Genomic DNA, 24,994 nt, shown 5'->3' with positions numbered 1-24,994 from the left:
TATAGGGTTGCTGTGAGTTGGAATCAACTCGATGGCAATCGTTTCTTTTTTTTTTGAATGAGTTGGAATTGACTCCATGTCACAACAACAACAATATAGTTCCCCAGCAAGAACGTGCTCTAGTTACATACAGTGGTGACCAGATCAAGAATACATATTCACTGGCTTTTCTTCCTTCCCTGTCTCACTCTGCCTGTTTGTTTACATTGGCTTTTTGAGAACATTTTCCCGATAAACCACCTGCAAGTAAATCCCTGTCTCGGGCTCTGCTTTTAGGGGCTTTCAAGCCAGTAGATGATGACTTCATCTTACCCTCTTCTTGAATTTGTTCCTTTAATATGGAAAGAAAAGCTTTTGCAGGGGTCCCCAGGAGACTTCTGCTTATGTGTAATTTACCAGGACTGTGTCATAACATATATATACTATGTAGTCTCCCGTGCCTGGATTTTTTTTCACTCACCCTAATGTTTTTGAGACTCATTCAGATTGTTGAATTTACCAGCAACTCATTCTTATATATACTTTTATACTGTTGAGCAGTATCCCATAATGATGTGTGATGATTTCTTTATCTGTTAACTACCTGATGGACCTGGGAGGTGCTCTGATTTTTACTATTATGAACAAAATTACTATGAACGTTGACAAACAAGTCTTTTGTGGACATACGCTTTAGTTTCTCTTAGGTAAAACCTAGGAGTAGAATTACTGGGTTAAAAAATAAGTGTCTATTTAACATTTTAAGGAACATGATTGCTTTTTCCTCATCATGATCAATATATTGCAGCTGGGTTTATTTTTCCTTTGTACAAAATTAGGATATAATTGTTGGTGAGGGAGAAATGCAGAATTCTTACTCTTAAGCCAATAAAAACGGTCTGCCACAGGTAATTTACCGGTGGCTGATGCAATCTAGGGGATGAACAAAATACAGAAAATTATTTTGATCCATCCAATAATTGTTTATCCACTAGACAATGCTGGATATACATATTTCTCTCTCATATTTTTCAGTTTTCAATATTAAGAATTATCAGAGGTCTGTTTTAAAATAAATGATCTCATGACAGATATACACAAATGAAACAGACTGCATTTTATGTTAGTGACATTTTAGAATGATGTTCTCTGGTGATTCTGAGTTGTGCGCGTGTGTGTGTATGTTTCCAAGATTAAGTTAATGTCAGAAAATTTTCATTTGTTTTACTTCCAGTTTCAAATGTAGTATTTTCTGATATTCTGAAAATATGTTCTCTTTTAGATTTCTAGACTCTTCTGATTGATATACAGATAATTTTTAAACCAGTGGGTCAGAAAGTCCACTGCATGTTTGTCTGTGTGATTGTTTGGCTTAAAACTCAGTAGTAATAAGCTCTGCTATTATATCCTACTGTATGTTTTATAACTCTTCTTAGTTCCTAGAGCTGACTCTAGGAAAAAAGTTAAGTGAGGGCCATCTATTTTCCAAGAAGTGAAGTTGTAACTGAACAGGGGTTCTTGCCTTATCAGCCAATCAAAATAAGATGGACACCATATCACCAGTTGCAAGGGAAACAGAAAGTGGCAATTTATTTTTTGCATAAACAAGGAGCAACACAGGGCCTAGCAGCTGAAAGACCACGAGCTCCCCAACCTACCAAAGCAGTTGCAGAGCTTTTTATTTCTAATGGCATCTGGGGGTTGTGTTTGATGCCCTAATTCTCTGCCCTTAACCCTCTCATGTCCACATTTGGAGGTCCAGATGCTGAACCAGGTCCTTGAAGCTCAGGTCCAAGGACACAGCTCTTCAGGTCCTGCGCATGCGCCAAAGTGCTGGTTCACGCATGCGCAGTATTCTGGAGCCAAATTAAAACTGCAGTTATGGCAGGCATGGTGGAGCCAAAGGGCAGTCAGACGCCTTGGCTTGGCGGGCTTAGAAGAAGGGGGAACTGAGGCGGAGCCTGGGAAGTGTCGGCGGAGGCTTTAAAGTGAAGTGAGTGAAGTCTGTCTTCATTGTGTATTTATATTATTCCTCGAGTTACGTTTGTCTCTTATCCTCGTGGAAAACTTTACAGGAGAAGTACTCTGAGGAGTTTACCAACACTAATCTCTTAAATTATTCTGCCAAGGGGAATTTGCATTTAACAGAGGTGAAAGGAATGAAGGAGTAGAGGTAGAATATTTGCATTTTACAAGTTGGTTGGGGAAGGGTTTTTGGGAGAGGGAAAGGGAGCGCCAAAAAGGAAAAGGAGATGATACTTTTGGAATCATGCAATTCAGGAAATTTCCCCAGTTAAAAAGACTCTAAACAGTATCACTCACCTTGAAAACTACTTAAAAACACCAAACAACAACAACAACAACAACAACTCTGATATGTGGAAAATTAAATTGAGTGAACAGCAATCAGTTAATTTTATTTACCCGTCAAGGGTCTTGAGTCACCATCAACTGATTACAATATCTAGGTCAGTATTTGCATCTAATATAAGATGGTTAGCTCTCTGCTGGATTCAGGCAACAGAGAGCTGGCTATATGCTATATATAGACAAAAAAGGGCTTATAAATATTGGCTGCTCATTTACATTCTCTTTTAAAGACCATTTTGTATATGTCAATATTGACACTTATGACATTAAAAAGCAAGGTGGAAAACTCAGTACTAGAAACCAGTCCTTCATATCTGAGTTACTTAGATAATTGGGTTACTGCTAATTTGTTAATACATGAATTTCAAAATACCTGAATGTGAGAATTTAGAAGTTTCCTCAGGTACCAAATATACAGAAAAAATTAAGAATTTAATTAAAATTTTAAAGCTCTGGTATTTAAGTCTCCTTTTCTTTTAAATAATCATAATGGCAATTTGGGATTCATGAAATTTATTTCAAAATACATGTGGATGAATCTTGACTAGAATCCAATGACACAGATATATAGTATTTTTCTAATGATATTCAGACAATATGCTGTTACTGATGGACAAGAAGGGAAACTCCAATAAAATTCTAAATATTTATATTTTTATGTATAAAACAATAGATCAAAGAATAAAAATTTACTGAAGAAAGCATTTCTTGTGTGTTTTCTGTGTCAGCACACACCATTGTATAATATTTTGCTGATGGCAGAGAAAATATCATTTTGTGGAATTTCAATGAAAATCCACTCTAGGTTCAGGTTGTTGATGAGCCTTCCTCCAATTCTGACATCATGTTCTTCGTATACTCCAGCTTCTGTGATTATTTGCTCAGCATACAGGTTGAATAAGTATGGCGAAAGGATACAAACTTGATACACACCATTCCTGACTTTAAACCACCCAGTATACTTTTCTTCTGTTCAAAGAGCTGTTTCTTGATTCCTCATGTGCACAATTACGTGTACTGGAATTCCCATTTTTCACAGTGTTATCTATAATTTGTTATGATTCACACAGTCAAATGCCTTTGCACAGACAATAAAACACAGGTAAATGTTTTTCTGGTATTCTATGCTTTCAGCCAAGATCCATCTGACATCAGTAATGGTATCCCTTGTTTCACGTCCTCTTCTGAATCCAGCTTAAATTTCTGGCAGTTCCCTGTCAATGTACTGCGGCAGTTGCTTTTGAATGATCTTTAGCAAAATCTTACTTGTGCGTGATACTAATGATATTGTTTGATAATTTCTGCATTTGGTTGCATCACCTTTCTTTGGAATAGTCATAAATATGGATCTCTTCTAGTCGGTTGGCCAGGTAACTGTCTTCCAAATTTCTTGGCACAGATGAGTGAGCACTTCCGGCACTGCATCTGTTTGTTGAAACATCTCACTTGGTATTCTGTCAGTTCCTAAAGCCTTGTTTTTTGCCAATGCCTCCAGTGCATCTTGTACTTCTTCCTTCAATACCACAGTTCTTGATCATATCCATTCTCTTTAAATGATTGAACGTTGGCCAAATTTTGGTACAGTGACTTCGTGTATTCCTTCCATCATCTTTTGAGAAATGCTAAGCGCATTCTTCCCTTTTGGTTTTCTAACTCCAGGTCTTGCCACATTTCATTATAATACTTACTTTGTCTTTTCTAGCTGCTTTTTGAACCTTTGGCTTCAAGATTGGAGGAAGACTCATTAACAACCTGCAATGTACAGACAACACAACCTTGCTTGCCGAATGCAAAGAGGACTTGAAGCACTAACTGAGGAAGATCAAAGACCGCAGACTTCAGTATGATTCCAAAATAAAACAAAAATCCTCACAACTGGACCAATAAGCAACATCATGATAAATGAAGATTGAAGTTGTCAAGGATTTCATTTTACTTGAATCCACAATCAATGCCCATGGAAATAGCAGTAAAGAAATCAAACAACGTAGTGCACTGGGCAAATTTGCCGCAAAAGACCTCTTTAAAGTGTTAACAAGCAAAGATGTCACTTTGAGGACTAAAGTGTGCCTGACCCAAGCTATGGTATTTTCAGTTGCTTTATATACATATGAAAGCTGGACAATGAATAAAGAATACCTAAGAAAAATTGATCCCTTTGAATTATGGTGTTGGTGAAGAATATCGAATATACCATAGACTGCCAGAAGAACAAACGAATTTGTTTTGAAAGAAGTACAGCCAGAATGCTCCTTTAAAGCAAGCATGACAAAACTTCATCACCTGTAGTTTGGACACATTATCAGGAGTGATCAGTCCCTGGAGAAGGACCTCACGCTTGGTAAAGTAGAGAGTCAGCAAAAAAGTAGAAGACCCTCAATGTGGTGGATTGACACAGTAGCTGCAACAATGGGCTCAAGCATAACAACGATTGTGGGGATGGGGCAGAACTAGGTAATGTTTTGTTCTGTTGTACATAGGGTCACTATGAGTCAGAACAGACTTGATGGAACCTAACAACAACAGGTACAGGTTACTTGTTCTTTCCTTGACTAGTTATTTCTGTTAAAAAATTGTTGACCTCGAATCCAATAGAGAAAAGAACACAAGAAGATGTTATTATTAATTTGTTATAAAAGCTTAAACTTTAAATATCATGCTGAATCCCTCATGACAAATCCTAAAAAAGACAGTAGTCCTCCCTGATGTCCAATAAAAAAGTTAATGTGCAAGGGATCAATATTGCTCAGAGCTAAGTTTTAGCTACTTTTGGCAGTGTCTTCAATGCTGACAAAATGTCTATGTGTGGCAAAGCAAATGACTCAAAGAATGAGGGTGCTGTCAGCTACTTAAGCCCTTATAGGTTTATTGTTTGTAACGTTGACCTTAGCCTCCTGTTCAATTTGTATGCAAAGCCTTTTTGTATCAAAATATGGAGCTTGCCTGAGCAGATACATACCTATAAATGTCCACTTAAAGACAACAAGTTTACAGTGAGTACAAAAAAAGTAAAGCAAGGGAGAAATAGAAAAACACTGACTTTTTTGGGGAAAAAATAGAATCATTCTTCTTCACTTAATTAGAGGAGTATCAAATTATCTTACCAAATAAAGGTAAATGAATAATTTCTTTTATAAGGATTAGCACAAAGCTAGTTTCTATGACACGAGGTTGAAAATGTCCCAGATGTCCAACTTGTCCGATTTGCTGTGCCACTCGATCATCTCTAACATCAACAGCTCTCCCTCCCTCAGTCCTCTCCCTCCCGCCTTTGGGAAAGAATGTCTCATAGGACTCACAAACTGCACTTACAATTAATGGCTTATAAGGGGAACAACAACGTACAACTTGGGATCAGGATCAACTTGGAAGTAACATGAACAACAATTCAGGATGCAGCTCCTCGACTGGGACAGCTTCTTCTTGCCCTGTGCACCGGGCCCTGCTGAGGCCTTTTGCCACAGGGCCCTGCTGTTGGTCTTCCTGGGCAAGTGTTACAACTCTTAGCTCCATGGGTTTGCAAGCCCCACCACAGCCATCTCAAGCTGCTATCACTCTTGCTACTGCTGTGCCACCGTTTCTCACTGTTGTTCATATTACAAATCATCACTCTCTTTCCATGTTTCCCTTTAAGCCTAGCGGGATGGCAAAACTGCCAAATCCCCTTGTTAGGGTTTCATACACCTTATTTGCATGGTCCCACACACCTTATTTACATTATTAGTAAGGTATCTTGGTGGGCTACAAGCACCTCATTTTCATAGTTCTCACCTAGTCATTTGGTGGGAGTTATGCAGACTATGGCTAGAAAGGGCATATTAAGTATGTCTCTGCCCTGCAAAAGGATAGTAGTCAACCATGATAGTAGTCAACCTTCCAGGTAAGGAAAAGAATGCTGGTAGCAGAATTATGCTAACAATATTCAAATACGCTGTCAATGGAAAGATTTCTTTTACATCAGATAACCCTGCATACTTGCTGCCTGATGAAAGGAAACATGCCAAGTGTAAGCTGTCAAGTTGTCCTGAGTATTTATAATTTATATGTATCTTGGTTATATTTAGCTATTATTATTATTCATTACACTCGGGATTCCCACGGATCAGGGAACAATCTAAACTTAAACTGGCATTTCGAGGTAATGGTTTTTAATTAATTGCCTGGTGTTTCTTGGGCACCACTGTAAAACAAAGAAGGCTTGAGCTGTAACACTGATTCTTGAATTTACTAGTCCTCAAACCAGAAAAAGTCTCTGTTTCTCAGTGTCTCGGTTCTCTCAGCTGTAGTATGTGGGTAATTTTAGATTCTTTTTCTGGAAGCTAAAATGTGGTAATAGATGAGAAAATATCTTTAAAACTGCAAAGTGATGTGCAAAGGCAAAGTCTTATCATCAACATCATCATCTTCCTTATCAATCATGATTGTCATTCTGCTGATATAAGGTCACAAGCATTTCATTTTAGCTGCTCAGCCTCTTGTTACCTTATATTGCTGACTAAGTAATACCTGGTGGGTGCTTTCTGGGCTGTCACCTATCATACATAGGGTGGGGACAAATCCAACAATGTAACACAGCACAGTCCAAGGAATAACTTTATGATTAGAGTCAACAAAGCAGAGAATGCAGGCAGGCGGCAGTTTCCCATCATCCCATGAGCGCGAGGTCTATTCTAATACTACAGGAAATACCCTTCTACCTGCGAATCTCTTCATATAGCTTAACTTTGAGGAAGGGATCCACTCAGGGGAAATAAGCAGCCATTTGCCATTGCCAGTCTGTAATGGGGTGCCACTTGGTTACAGAAGTATCTGGGAAATCCAGCTACCCAGCTCCTGGACACCGGGGGAGAGCTGGGAAACTTGAAGTCCATGAGATGTGACATGCCAGTGGGAGGGGTCACTAATCCTGTGGAAGTGCCACTTGGTTCCCTCTCTAGCTAGGAGTACATAGAGCCCCATGAGGCCCAGTCGGCACATTGTCTAGGCAAGGCAGAGTGAACACCCAGTGTCTTTTCCAAACAGTACTGATTGTTGCATGATACTGACTCACTACTCATTATTCTGTGAGGCGAGACCATTTTATTCCCTCCTATCTCGTAAGAACTGGATCTGCAGGAAAGCCTAGCTTCTGCAACCTGCCTCACCACCTCTATTCTACGCACTTTATAAGAGGTATCATGGCATATCCAGTAAGAGTGCATGGACTCTGTATCCAAATCCTCCACTTTTGAACTCTGTGACTTCAATGGTTAGTCTCTCTATGCTTCAGTTTCCTCATTTGTAAGGTGCAAATAACAAAGATATTTACCTCATAGATTACTACTGGTATTAAATGATATGAAAGACTTAAGGCACTCAGGCAAGCTCTTCCCACATATTAAGTACTCAATAAAAGGTGCTATTTTATGGACCTATATAAATTTGATCAGTAAGCATTCCTGTTGTCCCTGGGTCCTTTCTGACTCATAGTGACCCTATAGGACAGAGTAGAACTGCCCCATACAGTTTCTAAGGCTATAAATCTTTATGGAAGTAGACTGCCACATCTTTTTCTTGTGGAGTGGCTGGTGGGTTCGAAGTGCTGACCTTTCAGTTAGCAGCCAAGAGTTTAACCACTGCACCACCAGGACTCCTTCACTAAGCATTAAAGGTCTTTAAAAAAAAAAAAAAAAAAAAACACTTGCTGACTTAGGGAGGGGAAAGCACCTTTTATTTACTGATCACATATAATGATCACCTACACTGCACCAGGCATTTAATCCTGAAGTAACCATATGTGTTCTTTGTTTTCAGATGAGAAAACTGAAGCCCTGGGAGACTGTCCAAGGTAACTCAGTAGGTGGCAGATGGTGGAGACTCCAGAGCCATCTGACTCCAATGCCCTTACTGCTTTCTCTGCATTATTCTATGTGAGAGTGTCTGTTCCTCCTTCACTTTTCTGTCTCACTTACTTCCCGTTTACATAAGGCTCCCATGTGGCTTCCCAGAGGTACCCTCACAGAGACATAATCACCCCCCAAAAAGATGTGCATATTTTTTTCTTACAATCCCCCATATAGGTACAAAGAAAAAAAGTATCTTTACAAACACATGTATTTCTTAAGATGTCCAAACTCCAGTAACAGATCTGCACGTGGACATACATATAGGTATCCCTCTACTCACTGATAAGTATAGACACACACAGTGGTGTCACGAGGGTTGATGTCACCCAGTGCGGTAACTCATCATGTCACCCCCCACCGACCTCCTCTGATACCAGACCATAGAGAATCCTTAGTAATTATTATCAATTTTAATCATAGGATAAGATTTGATAAATATAGTTGAAAATTGATTAGATGTCATTTTTCCTCATTTATCTGAATACTGAACAAAATTGTAAAATCTTTCTACACTGAGTTACATTATTAGTTACGACATTGTTAGTAACTGAGTGGAAGCCTTTTTTAAAATTTTTCTCCTTTTCTTTAATTACTAATTCATTCTTAGAAAAGTTATTGATATAGGTTCATGAATATTAATTAACACAACATTGTAGCTAAAACACTAGAAAATGACAAAATCAGCAACTATAAAAACACTGTGTCAGAAATAACAGCACGTGCAGACGAAACCACATGATTTGAAGCATAATTGTAACTAGGTAATAACGACAGCTCTGACCTGAGTACACTAGAACATTCAAAAAGTAAATTAACATAGAGTTTTAGCCTTGTAAGTACATTGACACAAGTAAACTGGGCTTACAAAAAATGTTTTCGTTGTTATAACTAACTATAGGGATATTTTTATAAAAAATAATAAATTTCTTTTGAAACATTGCACAAAAACTTCATAGACAGTCATTTGGTGCCACCCTGTCAAGCAGTGTCACCTGGTGCAGTCTGCAGCCCTTCACCCCCTGCCCCCCCAGTGATGTCACTGGACGTATAAGTATATTAGAAAACAGGATATGGGAAGAACTGGCATATAAAGAGAAAGTTACTCATATCATGTGTAAGAAAAGTTTGCAGAAAATTATACAACTTGAACTAGGCTAATAAGACTACATGACAATGAAAAATGAGATTTGAATCTAATTTATTGCCTGACTTTTGAGAGAAGCAGCTGACCCAAAACTGTAGGAAGTAGGAATGAAAATTGGTTTCTGGGAAGGAGAGCAAAGGAGATCTGTGGAGACAGTGGGGAAGAGGAATAGACGTTGCTTCTGGGTCTGAGGAGATGCCAAAGGTTAAAAACAAACCCACAGACAAACACAAAGAAAATAAAACCAAGTAAATGAAAAGGCAGAAATCTATGGCAAGATATGGCTTAACCTGGGATCTAGGTCTAAGTAGTGTAAGATCCTTAAGTGCCTTTTTTCTTTTGCCTGGGGTGTGAAGAAGGGAAATGTGGGTGAGGACCCAGCACTGCTGGTAAGGAGAGGTGCGTGACCACTTAGCAGCTCCCTCTCAGCTGGACTCAGGGCCTGCTATCCTTTGTTCAGTGAAGCAGGTGCTGCTATAGGAATTTAGCACCAACAGTGACCAGAACAGATTTGGCCCGTCTCACAGTCAGTGGCATTTTTGCAGGGCTAACATGACAGGCCATTGGATGCTACCTCCCAATTTATATGGGACCTAGCAGCCAAGCAGTGGTTAAGAGCTCGGCTGCTAACCAAAAGTTCAGCAGTTCAAATCTACCAGCTGCTCCCTGGAAACCTGATGACACAGTTCTAGTCTGTTCTACAGGGTCACCACGAGTCGGAATCGACTCAGTGGCAGTGGGTTTGATTTTTGGTTTTAGAGGATGACAGCTTTTACAAAAATACAGGAACTGTCTTTCCTCTAACCCATCAACCACTGAACCGAAGTTAAGGAATGGACTCGGTAGGGGTGGCATTTCTGTGGCCCAGATACAAAGTGAGCATTTTTTATTTGATTGTACACTGTGTATCCAGTCTCTTGTAGCTCAAGAGATCAATTTTTATAAACACACACACAAACACAGATTAGAAACATTCTCTACACTCCATACACATGTACTTGAGCCAAGAGTTGGAAGGGTCTTCTACTACAACTTATAAATTGCCCACAGAGGGCTGAGACTCTGGGCCTTGACCTGGCTGCCAGGTTCCAGTTCTGGATAGAACTGTATTTCAATATAACCGGTTTCCTTTACAACCGTATGCATTTACAGGTAGTCCCTGACTTATCATGGGGTTCCATTCCAATGACTCTCTCATAAGTCGGTTCTGACCTCGGTTGAATGTCTCATTTTTCCTTTTTAGTAGTTTTCATGATTATCGCTATTTTATTATCAGTATCCTTATAAATCCGATTTTTATTTCCTTTTGGGGGTTGGAAACATTACATATAAACTTACAGATATGTTTTAATATTGTATATACAGGCAGTCCCCAGGTTACAAACGAGATCCGTTCGTAAGTGTGTCTTTAAGAATTTGTAGGTGAATCAGAACAGGTACATATGGCCTTACTTTAGCGGAAGAAGATGGAAGCCTTTTCAATGAAGTAAAACTGCAAGTGCAACAATTGAAGGTCATTGTGATGAAGAATTTATTGTGAGTAGGGGTAGGTTCAAAGTGAGGGCAAATTTACATAACATTAAAGGGCAAGTACGAGTTGTCCATCAGTTGGGTTGTCTTCGTAATCCAGATTGCTTGTGGTACATATTACTAACAATAAAATGTACAAAACAAAAAAAGGTGGTCATAAGTGTGATTTGTTGTAACTTGAAAATATGTACAAAGTTGGGGACTACTTGTAATTTGAGTCAGCTAAAATCAATATTCTGAGAGCTGGTCAAAGTCTTTGCCCAACTATCAAGGTGTTGACAGCACTAAATATATTAAGGCCCCTGCTCTAGGGAACCTGGTGAAGGCAGAAAGAGGAGTAGGAAGGTGTTGCAGATGTAATTCAAATCTCAGAGATCCAGAAGTGGTAGGTAAGACTGGATTACTTTATTCTCGACCATGGTGGCACATGTCACATCAACATAACTCTTCCTTTAAAATGATGGTCTTATTATAAATGTAATACTCCTCTCTATTATTCTTTCAAATATTCTATAATCCATGTTTCATTTTCGGCTCTTGAATATAGTCTGTTAAATGAATATTCTATTTCAAAAGAAACACTCTTAAAACTAAGTCACATTATTTATACCAGCATATTCACTTATTAGATTTGTACTAGCTCTCCAGCAATAGTTGAAAACATGCTATAAAATTAATTTAAGCATCTATTGTTTTTTGCACATGTCAAAGTAAGTTATATTAGGAAAAATAATGTACATTTCTTACCTGTTTACAATTTCTGGTCTCATATATCATCTTCAGTGCATTCTAATTGCTATTAACTGACATTTGATTGAAGAAGTAAAAAGATAGGTACATTCTTTCTCACTAATTGATTGAAGTTGGATTTTTTCCAAGTCTTATTACCTAAATGTCTAACAATAAGGGAATGATTAATTGCATCTTAGTACATCCATATACTGAAATGATGTGAAGTCATTAAAATGGTATTTTAGAAGAATATTTAGTAAAAGTGGGAAATATTTATAATAAAATTGCTATCAACACATGCAGAATAAAATCCAAATTCATCTTCCTGGACTCTAAAGCCCTGCATTGCCTGGCCCCAGTATAACTTAGTTCCCACCTTACACATCTGCCTCCTTCAGCCACATGCTTCAGCCACACTAATCTGTATTTTATTTCTGTAACATTCCAAGACATTTCCACTGTCAGGATTTTGCATTAGCTGCTCCCTCTGCCTAGAAGCTTCTTCCCTAGATCTTCGTATGGACAGTGCCTTCTTGTCACTGACAAAGGCCTTCCCTAGCCACTTCCTCATATAGCTTATTATTTTTTAGTATCTGATATTGTCTTCCTTATTTTTAGTTTATTTTTCAACACTTTCTACAAGAGTTCAGGGTCCTGGAGAGCAGGGGCCTTGTTTGTCTTGTTCATTGTTTTACTCCCAGTGTCATGGAAAGCATCTGCCCTTAGTTAATATCCAAAATATGTTTGTTGAATGAGTCAAGAAATAAATGAATCAATGATCTTTTACAACTTCAAAACAAACATATTTACTTTAGAAATTAAAAAAAATATATATAACAAAGTAAAAAGAAAATATAAATTACCAATAATGCCTTCATCCAGAGATGATTATCATGGACATGTTGGTGTGTTTGGGGGCACAAGAAAACCGCAAAACCAAACCCGTTGCCGTCAAGTCAATTCCGACTCATAGAGACCCTATAGGACAGAGTAGAGCTGCCCTGCAGGGTTTCCAAGGAGTGGTTCGTGAATTTGAACTGCCAACCTTTTGATTAGAAGCCAAACACCTAACCACAGCACCACCAAGGGGTCCATTTGAGGGCACAAACAAACATATGGCAGTTGGTGTCATCTGACCAGCACCCCTCCTCACTTTTGCTTTCTTTTTTCCTTACATGCTTCTTCTTTGTCTGAGGGAAAAAAAAAAAAAAAAATCTAGACTCATGTATAAAAGCTTAGTGGTTATTCCAATTTCTTGTGAATCATGCTGCTTAGCTTATCAAAGTATTTCTTTACCAAAAAAAAAAAAAAAAGTGCTTTCAGTGCTTTTATTTTTCTGCATTTCCAAAATGTGGACTATGACGGCACCATGTTTAGGATAGTACTAAGTTCTGTGGGGGCATGTAGGAGACACAGCCACTCTATATCTTGTGGAGGGTCAGAGAAGACCTTTGGGAGGACGTGACTTCTCAGCTGAAACCTGAAGTATGTCCATATCAGGCACACTAGATTTATAAGGCTGGAACCTGGAAGGTGGCCGAGGAAGAGAATTCCAAACAGGAGGAACTAGTGTTATGTGCAAAAGCCATGAGATGAGAAACACTAAACTTTAGGAGAAGCAAAAAGTCATTTCATAACTGGCACATCATGTGTGAGGGGACTTTTGAGGCTGGAGATGTAGGCAGAAGCAGGTAAGGAGGGCTCCTTCTTAAGTAGTTCATCTTGAGGGCAGTAAGAAGCCTTGTGAGTGCTTTCAGTATGGAAGTATCACAATACATTATATGTTTCAGAAAGATCATTCTAATTGCTCATGGAAAAATATGGAAAGGGGGAATTCTTTTATAAGTTGTGTACATAAACAAATATATAATGAATATTTTTTCAGGCCTAGAGGGAGAAGGCAAAAGAGCTTCGATGTGTAGTAGTCTTACTTCAACCGTATGGCATCCATTGACAGACAAAAAATAAAGAAAAAAAAGAGTAAGGTATCCTTGGTGGTTAGTTCTGGTGAGACTGTTATTATCTGTGCCAAAGATAATCTTTATTTGGTTTTATGCCATCATCAAATCAATTGGGATGGGCCATGATGACTCAACTGGAATGATTGCTTTCATTAGAGGACATAAAATACAGTCTCTTCCCTTTGATATCAGGGCAATTCTCTAGATGGCGTTTCCTCTCTGTACATTCAAGAAGCACCAGTAGCCCATTTTCCTGTAACCCCATCCTACCTTCCTCCAGAGGTATTAGATACTCATAGTTTTCCCTGGTGACTTCCACATGCTGACCAGAGTCACTCTTCCTGTATACATGCTCAATTGCAGATGGCTAGCCTTTTGCTTCATCTACCGTTATCAGAATAATACTTGCAGAATTTCCTAGTATTTCTGCCATGCAGATGGTGCTTTTCTCCATTTTTTATCATTTGCATCTCTCCCCAACCCATTTTCAAAAACATCCCTTTAACCATTTCCAAGATTATATTGGAGTAAACAGGATTTTAAGAGAGGTAGGGGTAGGCAAGAGTGGTCCCTAGTAGCACAATGATGAAGTGCTTGGCTGCTAATAAAAGGTTTGGTAGTTTGAGCTCACCCAGAGCTCTGTAGGAGAAAGACCTGGTGATGTGCTTCTGTGAAGACTACAGCCTAGAAAGCTCTATCAGGCAGGTCTACTCTGTCACATGTGGTCGCCATGACTCAAAATTGACTTGACAATGCCCAACAACAACAGCACAGGGGAGGCAAGTTATGTGAGTGTATAAGTCACTACCGTGTCCTAGAAATGTACATAAATTTTTCATAGTATAGAGAGGGCTGGCCTCTGATTTGAGAGATAATTTATAATTTATAACCCATAAAATATTTACTGAACTCCTAATATATATAAATCATTGTTGGGGATCAACATTAAAAACAACAACAAAAAAGTCTTTCTGAAAAAACTCTAACCCCCCTTAGTCTGGTGTCCATTTTTTCACATCTACTCAAGAGCTTCACTCCTTCTCACTATTCCTGTCTCTCCTTGTAGTAGTTCCCAATGGCTTCTGTAACAAACTACCACAAATTTAGTGGTTTAAAACAACACAGGCTTATTTTCTTACAGTCCTAGAGATAAGAAATATGAAATGAGTTTCATGGAATAAAATTAAGGTATTGTCAGAACTGTGCTCCTTTTGGAGGCTCTATGGTGGAATCTATTCCTTGCCTTTTCTAGTCTACAGGTTTCCCACGTGCCTTGGCTTGTGATTGCATCATGCTGACCTCTGCTTCCATCTTCACGTGTCTTAATTCCTGACTCTGACTCTCCAGTCTCCCTCTTATGAGGACTTGTAATTACATTGAGTCCACCCAGAAAATCCAGGATAATCTCCCCATCTCAAGATCCTTAACTTAATCACATTTTCAAAGTCCATTTTAAAATATAAGGAATGTATTCACCAGTTCCAGGGATTAGGGCATAAATATCTTTTGGGGGCCATTGTTCTGCCTACTGTGCTCCTGCATCACCAGTTTAGATCAATTCTGCTTGATCTTCAATTCTGGTGTTTTTCCTTTATGTTTTCATTTCCTCACTGGTAAAAAGTGATAATAATATTACATACTACCTAGGGGTGTTGTTAAGAGTAAAAGATTTGAACAGTCTGGCACACACCAAATACATAACCCACCCAAAACCCACTTCCGTCGATACTTAAGAACCTATTATTACTATAGGGAGTAATATAATTTTACAATCACTTCCATGAGGTTGAAAATTTAACTATTCACAATATACTGTTGGAAAGTGGTAGGACTTATGAGGCAGTATATGAGATTTTAATAAGATATAATACTTTAGTAATTGATTCTAGAAACATACATGCTCAAATTATGACCAATATAATCTTTGGATTACCGTTGAAGAATCATTAATATTTTAGCAGCTGTAGCAGAAAATGATGAACAATTTATTTGCAATGTTGGCTTCCTTTTCCATTTGTGACAAGGTAAAAATATCTGCATTTGAGTATTCTAAATCTTCTTCCTCTTTCCACATTCAAGGGGATTCTGATTTTTTTTCTGCTGAGATTCTCCATCTCCACCACATGTAGTTAGTATCTCCTTTGTGTCACCTCTGTTCTTAGGCTTCTGTGATACAAATTTAAGATATGAATAGAGGTACACCCAAACAGAGCATCATAAATTTAGGGCAAAAAAGTAGAGAGAGACCTACTGCCATTGAGTAGCTTCCAACTCATTGGGACCCTATAGGACAGAGTAGAACTGCCCCCAAGTATTTCCAAAGTGTGCCTGGTGAATTTGAACTGCCAACCTTTTGGTTAGCAGCTGAATGCTTAACCACTGCCCCACCAGGGCTCCAAGTAGAGAGAGAGACACCTAAGTAACATTGGAAAGAGCTATATCTACTCAAAAGAGTATTAGAAATGGCAGCATAATAAAAAAGAAGCAGGAGCTCAGAGTTAAAATTGGGGAGAGAGATTTTGAGGAAATCAGCTGTAATCCAATGGAAAAATATTGAGAATGACAGAAATATGAAAGATTTAAAAAATTTTCAGAGTAATGAAGTTTCTCACCTTTGACGTTATTTAAGACATGTCAGTAAACAGTGATTTTTTTTTTTTAACTACTTTTGGTTGCCGGGTACTATTTCTGTGGATCCGATCACATACGTGGATTGGTCAAGTGGGGCTTGGTTTTTGTTTTCAATTACATGTCATCCAGTGGATATATTATATTCCCTTAAAGTCTCTTAAACCCCCTCATGTCAGTCATACTCGTCAAATCATTTACAGTCAATCTGCTTTCTCCTCCAGCAATCTTTACCACTCTTTTTATCCCGTGGTTAAGAGCTACAGCTACTAACCAAAATGTGGAAGTTTGGATCCACCAGGCACTCCTTGGAAACCACATGCGCAGTTCTACTCTGTCCTGTAGGGTTGCTCTTAGTCGTAATAGACATGATGGCAACGGGTTTGGTTTTGGTTTTGGATTCCTCTTCTCTTAAAGGAAGAACTGTTGTTTTTACTGTTCAAGTTCACCTCTTCCACTTGTGCTAACCTAATCTTTTTTACCTTCAATCAAAACACACAATCATACACACTTTATCAAGGCTGCGTTCCTTGTAAGCAGTAGCCTTAATTTTTTCACTTCTATAAACAAACTTTGTTAAAAATACAAAAAACAAAAACTAGTTCTCTTTCATGTCAATTTGCTATTAAACTCACTTCAATCTGAGTTCTGATTTTAATAACAGATGTACTTGTGATTATCAACTCTATAGACTGCTTTCTATGTAATTTGACTTTTCTATCACATCATAATGTGGCTTTTCTCCATTCACTGAGTGAATTATTTCTATTTTCCCCCTTCTGCTCACTGATTATTCTCTTTTTGGTTTCTCCTCTGCCCTTTCCCAAATGTTGGTGAATTCCATGGTTCCATCTTTGACCTTAACTCACCAGACATGCTTTTGTGTATGATACTGTCTACTTCTGCAGATTTTATAAATATTATCAGATCTGAACATCCAATGATCTATTAAAATTCTGTACTGAGACATTCTCAAATAAGCAAAATTAAAAAGGTCAAAGTTAAATGTATCTATAAAGTCTCTTGGGCCTCTTACTTCATTTAATGAGGCCAATGGCATTACTATTCATGGATGTGTCCAAACATGAAAACTCAAACATCCTTGATATCCCTTCCTTAAGTCCCATATCAATTGGTCACCAAGTCACTCCTGTTGATATTGCCCGTGTTACCTGTGAAATTCATCCCCTACCCTCCATTGCACTATCAGTTCAGATTCCCTTTCCTAAGTTTCTCAATTATTTTAAGTCACTGAACTAAGGCTACTTGTGATATTTCTTACTCTCTGATTCATCCTTCCCCCAAACTTGATCATGGTACTCCGTACTTAAACACTTGTTTTAAATCTTTATTGGTTGGAAAAGGAAGCTATTTAAGACGTTTAAATATGACCACAGATTCCCATTCTATCCTAAACAATCCCTGTCTCGTATTCAAAGATCTAGTTAGACCTACTCATTTTTTAAAGGGTATGCACAGCTGAGGAGCACTGATGTTAGAACAGCAGGAAGAAACTCTCTAAAGGCAGGCAAAAAAAACAACACCAGGCAGTGTGTCATAGCTGTAAATGCTAGAATGGAACTTTATGGTCAAAGCACTTGAGCACAGATGGTGGTAAGAGGGATTGAATCAGTGACATATCAGAAACATGGTCTTACACATTTGACAGAGTCGATAATGACTTAGAAAGGGCTAACCACTGGCAAGGCAACTCTGTGGGAAAAAAAGAAGTTAGTTACTTGACATCTGTGTACTTCCATTTCCATTTCTGAAACCTTCCTCTTCTCTCCCTGTCACTTCCCTTCCTCTTTGTTTCTCACCCCCAGCACATACACATTATATCTTTCCACACAAGAACTCATGCCTTGTCAAGGGAGACTTTCTATGAATAGCTCACCTAGACATTTCCTGCTCCTGAATTTTTGCCCAACTTCATCTATCCTAAATTTTATTTACATAGGATAAGCAGAATAGTTTATGTGACAGAACACACTTTTAATTAGGAAAGCCATCAGGAATCATCCAAGGGACCAGTCTCCAGGGCCGTGGTCTTTGAAAATGTCTGGGGTAATAGGCAAACTAACTAAATAAAATAAAGCCAAGGCACAGGTAGAATTCTTATTCTATGGCATAAACAAAAACAGAGTCAAAGTGAAGAAGTTCCAATGAATAAACTGGAGAAAACTAATTCTAGACAGTGACCACATGGGCCCAGGCCATATGAATTGAAAAACCAATATCATAGTCTTCAAGTACTGCCTAAGTGAACAAGTAATCCTAACTAAGATTAAATTAGTACTTATTTCGTGTTAGGTATTTCTCTAGGAAGTTCATTAAAACAAAACAAAACAAAACAAACCCAGTGCCGTCGAGTCGATTCCGACTCATAGCAACCCTATAGGACAGAGTAGAACTGCCACATAGAGTTTCCAAAGAGCCCCTGGCGGATTCAAACTGCCGACCCTTATGTTAGCAGCCGTAGCACTTAACCACTATGCCACCAGGGTTTCTGGAAGTTCATTTACTAATCATTTATTTCTAGAAAAATTTTACGATGTTTGTATGTTGATTTGTATCCAATTTTCAGATATGGAAACACATACACAGAGGTCGAATAGCTTGCTCATGGGCTTATAGCTAGTAAGTGGATGTTCTGGGGTTTAAGTCTCACATATACCAGCCCTAGAGCTCATGTTTTAACCTCTCTGTATTTTGAGTATAATTTACATGGTTGAGTTTGCAAGTATTTGGCCCGCCTCTGTTAGGTCTGGTTCAATAGCTGGGAAGGAATTAAACCTTCAGGTAGTAGATATCATGGAACAAACTGAGGAGATAAGGGCTCACCTGTGATGGAAATGAAGTAGTAATGATATCTCAGTGGTATTCCTTGTTTTAAACAAAGCCATTTTAAGTATAATATCTTATTGAAAAGAATGACTGTGCTGTAATAGAAGTTCAAATTTTGACATATCTGAAGTATAATAAATAACCAGTTCATGACAGAAACACCCTATTGATACAGGAAATATTTGGAGGCAAACAGTCATTCCTTTGGCTCCTGAAAATACTCAGTGATAGCCTGCCCTGACTAAGCTAGCTCTGGCTAGTCTTAGTCAAAATACTTTCAGGACTAGTTAGTGTGAAGTTTTAAGCTACTCCTAGACAAGCGGATAATTTTGTTTACAGCACCATCCGCAGATACCTCAATGCTCAATGTGTGTGGAGAGGGTTACAAATTATTATAGTTCATGTAAATAAATGGCTTGACTTTAGAAACTGAAGCTGCAAAGAAGATTCTTAACAATTAAGCCTATTGAAAGAGAAAAGAATGAGCCCTGACAAGAGATACACATGGGTAGGAAGAAGATTAGGTGCCATAATGATAGCTATAAAAGAGGGAATCCCTAACAGCAAAAGTGAAGCAAAAAGTAACCTTGGCAACAGAAAGTTTAAACATTTATAGCTAGGAAGAAAGAGGGAAAAATGTAGTAACTAAAAAATAGATTATTTACATTAGAGGAAAATATTTCTCACACATTCAAACATATTCATAATCTGAAATTTATACAGTGATATAAACAAAGAAATTTTTCCAATGATAAAGACAACTGAGTCTTATATCAAGGCTAAAGAATAAAATGCAAAAAAATCTAATTCTGAGTCACCTATCTTGGAAAAATTATTCTGAAATCAAAATTCTATTTTTCCTTTTTTTTAAAAAAAAAACCCTAGAGTTAGTTTCATTTTTAAGTGCATAGCTTCATTTTGCCTTCACGGTTGCATAATTTGAGTAATCTTACTTAATTTTATGAACTACCAATAATACTGTTTGCTGTTAAATGGCCTTGGGCCTTGGCATCGGTCATGATACATTTGGACAGCACAAGATCCCGTTGGGTATTTCCCTGGAATGTGATTATCATAGTAGGCAGATATTCTCATTTTTACAGCCAGTGAGAATCAAATAGGGAATTCCAACTGGAAAAATGGATTGAAGATTCCAAATAGACTAGGTGATGGGGGGCAATGCTTTTATACTGACATTGGCTCTGGTTTAAGAACTTCATGTGTTTGTAATTTATATTTGGGTATTCAGAATCATCTGGCAAAAATAAGAAAAGTCTTAGTGATGATAGAATTTGGTTACCTAGTCCAGTTCTGGAGCCCTGGTGGTGCCGTAGTTAAGAGCTACAATGAGCTACGGCTACTAACCAAAAGGTCAGCAGTTTGAATCCACCAGCTGCTCCTTGGAAACAGTGTGGGGGGCAGTTCTACATTCTATAGGGTCACTGTGAGTCAGAACCGACTTGACAGCAATGAGGTTTTTTTTTTTTTTTTTTAAGTCCACTTCTGTGTCTGTTAGGAGAAGAAGGCATTCCTTTAGTTTTTGAAAAATATTTATCTGCAAAGGGTATAAAATCATTTGGTTATCATGTCAGCAGTTTGTGAAATATCAGGAGATAACAGAAAATTATTCTCCAGGATGCTATCAGACTGAGTACAGCTTCCACTTGACATCGAAGTCCAGAGCTTAAAGAAGTTCTAGCTTGCAGGCATGAATCAACAGAGATATGCCCAGTCACTGAACTAGTTTATTATCTCGTCTCTGGATTCGGTTTAAGATTTTAGAGGCTGGGATCCGTCATGACACCAAGGAAAAGTGAAAGAATATGTGCACATGGCTGAGTTGTAGAAAGGAATTAGATTGCCATATTACAATACCAATAAGGCAACTGTTATTAGATATAGAATTAACTTATCAACATATATGTGCTTTACAGGCACAGGAAGTTGCAGCTTAGACAATTGCAAATGAACTGCTGGCTTTAATGATGCTAAGTGAGAGTGGTCAAAAATACAAGTACCAGCTTTAGGAACTCAGTTCAATTCTTTAGCATTTAATAGCCGATCTTAACTGTTCAGCTTTCAGCAATAAGCCCAAAAGCCTCCTCTTTCCTCTATTATATACTAAGAATATGATGTTGGAAATATCACTTAAATTTTAAATTTTGTATTTTGGAAAAGTACAATAATACCTTGCCATATCTTTAAATACTTAGTAATGACAAATAGCAAAAAAAAAAAAAAAAAATTGTAAAATTAAAAGTGCCATACGAATGGTAGTTTTATAGCTCTGTCCTGTGTTCTGTTGGGCTTCATTTCAGGAAAACCAGATGATATATAGCACATTCCTAAATTAGGGGGAAAACTCAAGGCACTTGTTGAGGAGAGTCTGAGTTTAATTTGCAAATGCAAGTCAAATTGATCCCTCATAGGCATTTGGCAAATAGTAAATTACTCCTTATGTTCCTCTCAATGAATTATATCCCTTTCACATGAGGCTAGGTCAAGTTCATGTTACTTCTTAACTTTTTGAATAATTTAAAATAAAAATATTAATAACAAAATTATTGAGTTCCTACAAAAAAAAAAAGATACAGTCAAACTTACCAAGCTACCTTGTCTATATAAATTCTTCATCAATGAATAGATTTAAACATTGATCAATGTATCTTTTAATAGATCTTTTGGTAAGTGAATAGTCCCATTTTTGAAGCATTCACATATCTATCAAAAGTTGCCACGGAATTTTTTTCTAAGAATTTCCATTTTCAATAATAAAAAAATGGGATTACCTGCTTTAGCTTCAACATGGAAAAAATTTGAAAGTCATCGTTTCCATCCTTACAACAAGAAAAAGCTAAGCCACTGAAAATCAGTGATTTTTCTTGGATTCATCAGAAAACTGATACAAAGTAAACCAGTACACTAAAACCTGGAGAGCTAGGTACATACAGAGAGTCCCAGTGGAGATCGTCTTTCCTGGACCAGAAGCCGTAGAAGGTGTAAAATGTTCCTAGTACCTGATACGTGTGTGAATTTCAAAAAAAAGATAACAAGACAAGCCAAAAAGTAAGAAAAAACACAGTGTGAGGAGACGAAGTTCTCAGATATGATAGATATTGGAATTATCAGACAAGGAATTTAAAATGTCTACTTTTTCCATTAGAGCTCTTATTACATTGATCATAGTATTTTAAATTCCTTAAAGTTTTAAATTCCCACATGTGTCTGTCAGTTTATCATACTATGGGGGCTTGTCTGTTGCTGTGATGCTGGAAAGTGTGTCATCAGTATTCAAATATCAGCAGGGTCACCCATGGCAGACAGGTTTCAGTAGAACTTCCAGACTAAGACGGACTAGGAAGAAGGACCTGGTAGTCTACTTCTGAAAAGATTTAGCCAGTGAAAACTTTATGAATAGCAGCAGAACACTGTTTGATAAAGTGCCAGAAGATGAGCCCCTCAAGTGGAAGGTACTCAAAAGATGACAGGGGAAGAGCTGCCTCCTCAAAGTAGAGTTGACCTTAATGACATGGATGGAGTCAAGCTTTTGGGACCTTCATTTGCTCATGTGGCATGACTCAAAATGAGAAGAAACAGCTACAAACATCTGTTAATAATCAGAACACTGAATGTATGAAGTATAAATCTAGGATAATTGGAAGTCATCCAAAATGAAAAGGAACGTATAAATATTATTATACGCATTAGTGAGCTGAAATGGACTGGTATTGCATCATTTTAAATCAGACAGTCATATGGTCTACTATGCTGGGAATGACAACTGAAAGAGGAATGGCATTGCATTCATCATCAAAAAGAACATTTCAAGATCTGTCCTGAAGTACAACACTGTCCGTGATAGGATAACATCCATATGCCTACAAGGAAGACCAGTTAATATGACTATTATTGAAATTTATGCACCAACCAGTAAGTCCAAAGATGAAGAAATTGAAGATTTTTACCAACTTCTACAGCCTGAAATTGATTGAACATGCAATGAGGATACACTGATAATTACTGGCGATTGGGATGTGAAAGTTGGAAACAAAGAAGAAGGGTCGGTACTGGGAGAACATGGCCTTGGTGATAGAAATGATGCCAGAGATGGCATGATGGAATTTTGCAAGACCAATGACTTATTCATTGCAAATAACTCTTTTTCACCAACGTAAACGGTGACTATAAATGTGGACCTTGCCAGATGGAATACACAGGAATCAAATCGACTACATTTGTGGGAAGAGGCAATGGAGAGGCTCAATATCATCAGTCAGAACAAAGCCAGGGGCTGACTGCAGAATAGACCATCAATTGCTCATATGCAAGTTCAAGATGAACCTGAAGAAAATTAGAACAAGTCGATGAGAGCCGAAGTCTGACTTTGAGTATATCCCACCTGAATTTAGGGACCATGTCAAGAATAGATTTGACTCATTGAACATTAAAGACTGAAGACCAGATGAGTTGTGGAATGACATCAAAGATATCATACATGAAGAAAGCAAGAGGTCATTAGAAAGATAGGAAAGAAAGAAAAGAACAAAATGGTGTCAGAGGAGACTCTGAAATTTACTTTTTAACATCAAGTAGCTAAAGCATAAGGAAGAAATGATGAAGTTAAAGGGTTGAACAGAAGATTTCAAAGGGCGGCTCAAGAAGACAAAGTAAAGTATTATAATGACATTTGAGAAGACCTGGAGATAGAAAACCAAAATGGAAGAACATGCTCTGCATTTCTTAAGCTGAAAGAACTGAAGAAAAAATTCAACCCTCGAGTTGATTATGCTGAAGGATTCTATGGGGAAAATATCAAATGACCTAGGAAGCATCAAAAGATGGAAGGAATACACAGAGTTACTACACCAAAAAGAATTGGTTGATGGTCAGCCATTTCAGAAAGTACCATATGAGCAGGAACCAATGGTACTGAAGGAAGAAGTCCAAGCTGCACTGAAGGGATGGTGAAAAACAAGTCTCTAAGAATTGATGAAATTGAGATGTTTCAACAAACTGATACAGCGCTGGAAGTACTCACTCCAAGAAATTTGGAACATAGCTGCCTGGCCAACTGACTGGAAGAGATCTATGTTTATGCCTGCTCCCAAGAAAGGTGATCCAACCGAATTCAGAAATTATTGAACAATATCATTAACATCACATATAAGTAAAATTTTGCTGAAGATTATTCAAAAGTGGCTGTAGAAGTATATCGACAGGGAAATGATAGAAATTCAGGCCAGATTCAGAAGAGGACACAGAACCAGGGATATCATTGTGTATGATAGATGGATCATGGCTGAAAGCAGAGAATACCAGAAAAATGGTTATCTGTGTTTTATGACTATGCTAAGTCAATGTGTGGATCCTAACAAATTATGCCTAACATTTTGAAGAATGGGAATTCCAGAACACTTAATTGTACTCATGAGGAAGCTGTACATAGATCAAGAAGCAGTTGTTTGAATGGAACAAGGGGATACTGCGTGGTTTAAAGTGAAGAACGGTGTGAGTCAGGGTTGCATCCTTTCACAATACCTGTTCAATCTGTATGCTAAGCAAATAAACCAAGAATTTGGACTATATGAAGAAGTAAAGGGCATCAGGTTTGGAGGAAGATTCATTAACAACCTGTGTTAAGCAGATGCCACAACTTTACTTGCTGAAAGTGAAGAGGACTTGAAGCACTTACTGATGAAGATCAAAAACCACAGCCTTCAGTACAAATTACACCTCAACATAAAGAAAACAAAAATCCTCATGACTGCACCAATGAGCAACGTCATGATAAATGCAGAAAAGATTGAAGTTGTCAAGGATTTCATTTTACTTGGACTCACAATCAACACCCATGGGAGCAGCAGTCAAGAAATCAAAAGACGCATTGCGTTCGGAAAATCTGCTGCAAAAGACCTCTT

The 24,994-nt window shown here is 37.9% G+C and overlaps 1 pseudogene; it reads left to right on the top strand.

Annotated features, from left to right (window-relative positions):
* Window positions 1–6,207: 6,207 nt before the first annotated feature.
* The window catches only part of LOC100668621 (large ribosomal subunit protein uL11-like), a 42,727-nt pseudogene continuing 23,940 nt past the window's right edge, over window positions 6,208–24,994 (top strand).

Source organism: Loxodonta africana, chromosome 8, assembly GCF_030014295.1.
Source record: "Loxodonta africana isolate mLoxAfr1 chromosome 8, mLoxAfr1.hap2, whole genome shotgun sequence".
NCBI lineage: Eukaryota > Metazoa > Chordata > Mammalia > Proboscidea > Elephantidae > Loxodonta > Loxodonta africana.
Note: the sequence above shows the minus strand (reverse complement) of the source record. Positions and strands in the feature narration are given on the sequence as shown.